Source organism: Rhagoletis zephyria, unplaced genomic scaffold (genome assembly GCF_001687245.7).
Source record: "Rhagoletis zephyria isolate East Lansing unplaced genomic scaffold, Rhagoletis_zephyria_1.1 Rzeph_scaffold_00030, whole genome shotgun sequence".
NCBI lineage: Eukaryota > Metazoa > Arthropoda > Insecta > Diptera > Tephritidae > Rhagoletis > Rhagoletis zephyria.
In genome coordinates, this window is record NW_016157114.1 from 33,334 (window position 1) to 39,782 (window position 6,449).

Sequence of the window (6,449 nt, forward strand, 5' to 3'; positions counted from 1 at the left end):
CTGATCATTTATGTATACATTTGTCTATATCTATCTCGATTCGTTTTGCCTGTTACAAACAACCGTTATGTGAACAAAGTTATAATACCCTTGTGCACAAGTGCGCTCAGGTATAAAAATCCCACAAACTTTCGTAAAAATTTAGAGCTTTTCGAATTAGATTTTCTAGAAAGATTCTCAGTATGCAGTTTTGTAGCCCACTGAATTCTTGTCGAAGATGTTACCGTTTTCTTCCATATAAAAATAAATCTGTGTATTCGTTATATAGAAGTAAATTTGACAAAAAATTTCTAAAAAATCAACCGTAGTTTTTAGTTATTTGAAACTTATAAAGTACAATATAGAATTCAATGGGCTAGAAAACTGAGTACTCTGAATATTTCTGGGAAATCCATGGGTCGATTATGGATGGCAATGCAACCTCAGTTGGGTTGCCGATGGGTAATGTCACTGAAATAAAAATTATAGTTAAGCTCTATAAAGTTGACCAGCAGCTAAGACTTGAGTGTAAATAAGCTGAAGAAACAATTGGAAAAAATATATAAATTATCTCAATCAAAATTTCCGCGGCAACCACAAAAATGCAGTTGCCAATATAGCAACTCAGTTCCCAGTTGCCATCTGTAATACCATTTCAGCCACTGGCCACCCAACCGAAGTTCGATTGCCATCCGCAATCGACCCACTAATTGGAAAGCTTACGAAAGTTTGCTGAATTTATTTTCAATATTGCACAAGGTTTGAAACCTGGATTTACACGGGTTTTGTTAAAGAATCAACTATATTATATAACAAAATAACCAAATTAAATAACAAACAAAATAATATCTTAATACTTTCAAAATGCGGCTATAACTCTTTCGACCACTGTATGGATATGCATAATTTATATGGGCAAATCTGTTGGCTGCACTGCCAAGTGCGACTTCTATACCTTCGTTAATACTACTTATATGTGTAAATATCAGTAAATAGTTATTCTTAACAAAACTAAAAGTTTAAATGACTAACTTACTTGCTAAAATCGAGAAAATAACGACATTTTTAGTGCAACTCGCATAAAATCTACTTTTTATTAAGGTATAACTTATTAAGCGATCTGACCTAAAGCTCGTGATTTTCAGACGTTCATTTGTAGATTCCGGGGAATAAAAAGATAGGTATTAAACAACTGTACCAGATAAAAAATTTGAAAAAAGACTGCTCACAACTGTAAATATTTTATAAAAATCTTGAATTTTCTTGTGATAGTCGTTGAGCGGTGGAGGATAGTTCCGTGCGCAGCAGTGGGAAGTTTTTGAATGCCATTCACCTGGGAGTGGCCAAAAGTGATTCTTGTGGGTCGATTACGGAAAGCAACGCAACCACCGTTCGGTTGTCAGCTAGCAACGCAACTGGAAAGAAAATGTCTTATAGCTCAGTTATGCATACTGGCACTACTATACTATTTTTACGTAAAAATCAAAACCCAACAGAATTCTACATGTTATGCGTTGGGTCACCGCTTACACGCAAGGCCGTTTAACAAATTCTTATGTGACAACTCTCATGTAAAGCTAAGTATGCATAACTGGGCTATTACGAACGGTAACTATCGTCAGTTGCTGTAGAGTTATCGATAATCGAAATTTGACAATGCGGNACCCAACCGAAGTTCGATTGCCATCCGCAATCGACCCACTAATTGGAAAGCTTACGAAAGTTTGCTGAATTTATTTTCAATATTGCACAAGGTTTGAAACCTGGATTTACACGGGTTTTGTTAAAGAATCAACTATATTATATAACAAAATAACCAAATTAAATAACAAACAAAATAATATCTTAATACTTTCAAAATGCGGCTATAACTCTTTCGACCACTGTATGGATATGCATAATTTATATGGGAAAATCTGTTGGCTGCACTGCCAAGTGCGACTTCTATACCTTCGTTAATACTACTTATATGTGTAAATATCAGTAAATAGTTATTCTTAACAAAACTAAAAGTTTAAATGACTAACTTACTTGCTAAAATCGAGAAAATAACGACATTTTTAGTGCAACTCGCATAAAATCTACTTTTTATTAAGGTATAACTTATTAAGCGATCTGACCTAAAGCTCGTGATTTTCAGACGTTCATTTGTAGATTCCGGGGAATAAAAAGATAGGTATTAAACAACTGTACCAGATAAAAAATTTGAAAAAAGACTGCTCACAACTGTAAATATTTTATAAAAATCTTGAATTTTCTTGTGATAGTCGTTGAGCGGTGGAGGATAGTTCCGTGCGCAGCAGTGGGAAGTTTTTGAATGCCATTCACCTGGGAGTGGCCAAAAGTGATTCTTGTGGGTCGATTACGGAAAGCAACGCAACCACCGTTCGGTTGTCAGCTAGCAACGCAACTGGAAAGAAAATGTCTTATAGCTCAGTTATGCATACTGGCACTACTATACTATTTTTACGTAAAAATCAAAACCCAACAGAATTCTACATGTTATGCGTTGGGTCACCGCTTACACGCAAGGCCGTTTAACAAATTCTTATGTGACAACTCTCATGTAAAGCTAAGTATGCATAACTGGGCTATTACGAACGGTAACTATCGTCAGTTGCTGTAGAGTTATCGATAATCGAAATTTGACAATGCGGCAACCAGCAAGTGGCTGTAAACAAGCTGTGCGAGTAAAATTAAATTATTAAAATAAAGAGTTAAATAAAGGTCAGCAATAAAGCTAAGTTCAGCACAATTATTTGTTTGCACTTCTCGCATGAACGCGGCCTCAATCAGGCAACATTTAAAGGATAATTCCAATCCTCTACAGCTACTGCGGAGTGGGCTTTAGTATTCAGCCGCACCTTTTGTTTTAAGAAAACCAGGTGGAATTAACAAATGAAACTTGGTCAGGATGTTAAGGGAGGTATCCTCTAACACATGTATAACTAAAAAATATAAACAATATAATTCTTTATAAGTTATTTGTTGTTAAAATTTCTCAAGTCGTTCCACTTGATTTCCTTATCAAAGAGTGCATTTGTAACATACTTCCATATATATAAATGCACATAACACTACCTAATAGTTTACACACTTTTATTTTATTTTATATTGTATATAAATAATGTGACCAACCGTACTTCGAAGTACAGTCAAATGTACTTCTTTGCAATATTTTGTACTTCAGGAGGGAGATTCTGTAACCATGATATAAATGTTTTTGCGTCAAAAAGTGCGATAGCGACCCGAAAATTGTCGCTAACTGGTTACAGAATCCCCCCCAGGTCCAGTACTTCTCCGATCTTCTGGACGATCGTCACATGGCCTGGCCGATAAATTCGTTCAAACCATTAAAGTCGCCGGGGACCTATGGCATCATACCTGCGCAGATGCAAAGGGCTTTGAAGCTGTTGTGCAATTGGTTGGGTCCTATTTATGCGAACTGCGGGAGGACCGGGTACATCCCCAAAGCTTGGAAGGTAGTCAGTGTTGCGTTCATCCCGAGGGCCGGAAAAGGCTCTCATGTTTTCTCTAGGGATTTTAGGCCTATCAGTCTCTTTGTTTTCGCTAAAAACGCTAGAGAGACTGATAGACCTGTACATAACAAACGCGATTCTTCGTGATTGTCATTCAAGAGCTCAATGAGATTATTGCAAGAAAAGTTCGGCGAATACCGCCCTGCACACATTGGTAAAGTGGTCAGGGGAAGCCTTCACGAATGAAGATTATGCAGTAGGGGCCTTATACTAGGACCTTAACACCTAATCTGTATTTAGAACAAGAGATTAGCCATATAAAATTCGTCCCTTGTTAATCTGTAATTATTAAATAATCTCATTTAACTGATAACTTTTCGGTGTCCATCCTAGTTTTATCGATTGTTTTTGCGAAAAAAAGGAGAAATGCCAAATGCAAAAGTAAACAAAAATGGACGCTAGCAGGGAAAAGTGGTTTGTAAAGATATTTTTAATAAAATGTTAAGTTCAAATATATGTATATTGCTTATTATAGCAGAAAAACGTGATCACGCCACACAGAGAAGAAACGTAACTTTTCCTTGAGATTTGAGAATAACAACCACGACAAATTTGAAGCTAATAATCTGAGATTTGCCTATGTAAATGGGGTGATTAAAAAACGAGCTTTGATTGAGATAATATTGATAGGTGAACATACTTTTAGTCGATATCGCGGGGGCCTTCAAAAATGTCACTACAGAGACAATAGTCAAGTATATTCATAATCTGGGGATTGAAACCCACCTAATAAGGCTTATCTACAGCTTGCTTCGTGACAGAACTGTCGCGGCGGAGTGGGGGAGCGTCTTCACTCAGTGCAGAGTCAATAGGAGCACTCCACAAGCTGGTTTTCTCTCTCCCCTGCTCTGGTGGGCTGTCGGGTGATCGCCTATGTAGATGATGTGGAACTTTTGGTTAAGGGTCGATTTCTGTACACGCTTTTTGATCTGACTCAAGGTTACCTGAACCAGGTAACTAGGTGGGCGATCAACGGCGGCTGTCGTGGAAGCCTAACATTGAGGAAAGGGTAGGAAAGGCGTCGGTTGCCTTGTACTACTCATTCGAAATTTCGTAATCGGCTCGCGGCGTTAAATTAACCCGAACTAAGCAGTACTTCTTTGAGTTATGAAATAGTTGGTCACATTATAAATCACTTTAATCCAACTTTTATTAACTTATAATTACATTACATTGAACCCATATTTACAATAATACATGGTTGGAAACTGACACATAAGATGTGTTGCCATACCGTACAAAACAATGCAATAGAAAGAATTCTACGTGGTGAGGGTTATAATCCCTAAGTGCGGCCGCAGGCCCCCTACGCAGGAAGATGTTCTCTGCAAAAGGTGTTCCGCCCCCTTTTTTCGGCAACACAGAAAGGAGAATTCTACGTAGTGAGGGTTATAATACCTAAGTGCGGCCGAAGGCCGCCTACGCAGAAAGGTGTCCTCGGCAAGTGATGTTCAGCCCCCCCTCTTTGGCAACACAGAAAGGAGAATTCTACTTAGTGAGAGTTATAATCCCTAAGTGTGGGCGAAGGCCGCCTACGCAGAAATTTGTTCTTTGCAAAAGTTGTTCAGCCCCTCTTCTACGCCAACACAAAAAGGAGAATTCTACTAAGTGAANCACTTTTTCTAGAATTTGTCGTCCGCATACTAAAATTTTCCCCTACTGCGCACTGTAAGCAAAAGTTAATGCTTTCAAGGTTTTTCTTTTATTATCGTTTTGTGTTCATTTTCAAGGCATACTGGGGACTTCCAAAATAAGCTGTGGTGGNCAACACAGAAAGGAGAATTCTACTTAGTGAGAGTTATAATCCCTAAGTGTGGGCGAAGGNCACTTTTTCTAGAATTTGTCGTCCGCATACTAAAATTTTCCCCTACTGCGCACTGTAAGCAAAAGTTAATGCTTTCAAGGTTTTTCTTTTATTATCGTTTTGTGTTCATTTTCAAGGCATACTGGGGACTTCCAAAATAAGCTGTGGTGGAATTGGTTAATAAACAGATGAATCACTTCGTTCAACTTCAATACCTCCGCTCACAAAAAGCTTGCGCACCTCTTCGATTTTTCGCCGAAGGAAGTGCCACCGCAATGACTTCAATTTAAAAAACTTGGTGCGTCGGTAGTTTTAAAAGAGGTACTTCAGTTGATAAAGGAAAAAATTTGCAGNTGATGTTCAGCCCCCCCTCTTTGGCAACACAGAAAGGAGAATTCTACTTAGTGAGAGTTATAATCCCTAAGTGTGGGCGAAGGCCGCCTACGCAGAAATTTGTTCTTTGCAAAAGTTGTTCAGCCCCTCTTCTACGCCAACACAAAAAGGAGAATTCTACTAAGTGAAAACTCCGAATTAAAAATCTGCTTTTATTATTCAAAATGCCAGTCTGACAGCACCAAGTTTGATGCTATTTTGCTATCTTATTCATCGTTTATACGAAAACTTAACCAACAAATTATATAANTCAAATTATTCAAAAGTAAAATATATGACAAACTTATAAATTTTCGCTTCTAAATACGCTCCAAAAACCTTCCCAGCAACCACAAAAATGTAGTTCCCTGTATACACACTAGACTGTTCGTTATTTTAACTATTTTTTTAAATATACAGTTTGCCGGGCTCAAAAAGATGTCTTTTGGTCTAAAAATAAGCAGTGCAAAATTTTATTCGAATATGATAACTCTAAGTACTTGCGCGTTGCATTTGAAAATTTAGAAAACCATATGCACTCTGGGAAAAAAATTTCTAACAAAATAGTTGAAAGTCGTGAATTTTATAGTCATTTGCCATGTAAAATAACCTACACAATCTGAATATGAGGTCAAAAATTAAAAAGGTAGAATACGTTTTAAGAATTTGCGAAATTATCGTTTTTTTCAAATTGAGAAAACAGCATTTTCAATTTTTTCCAAAAATATCCGGTTGTGATTATCACACCACCAGAT

At 37.3% G+C, this 6,449-nt stretch overlaps 1 long non-coding RNA gene across 1 annotated transcript in view; it reads left to right on the top strand.

Annotated features, from left to right (window-relative positions):
* Window positions 1–3,585: 3,585 nt before the first annotated feature.
* The window catches only part of LOC108364203 (uncharacterized), a 15,468-nt gene continuing 12,604 nt past the window's right edge, over window positions 3,586–6,449 (top strand). The window contains exon 1 of the long non-coding RNA XR_001847722.1: window positions 3,586–4,163. This is a non-coding gene — a long non-coding RNA (uncharacterized LOC108364203). The remainder of the gene's footprint in view (window positions 4,164–6,449) is intronic.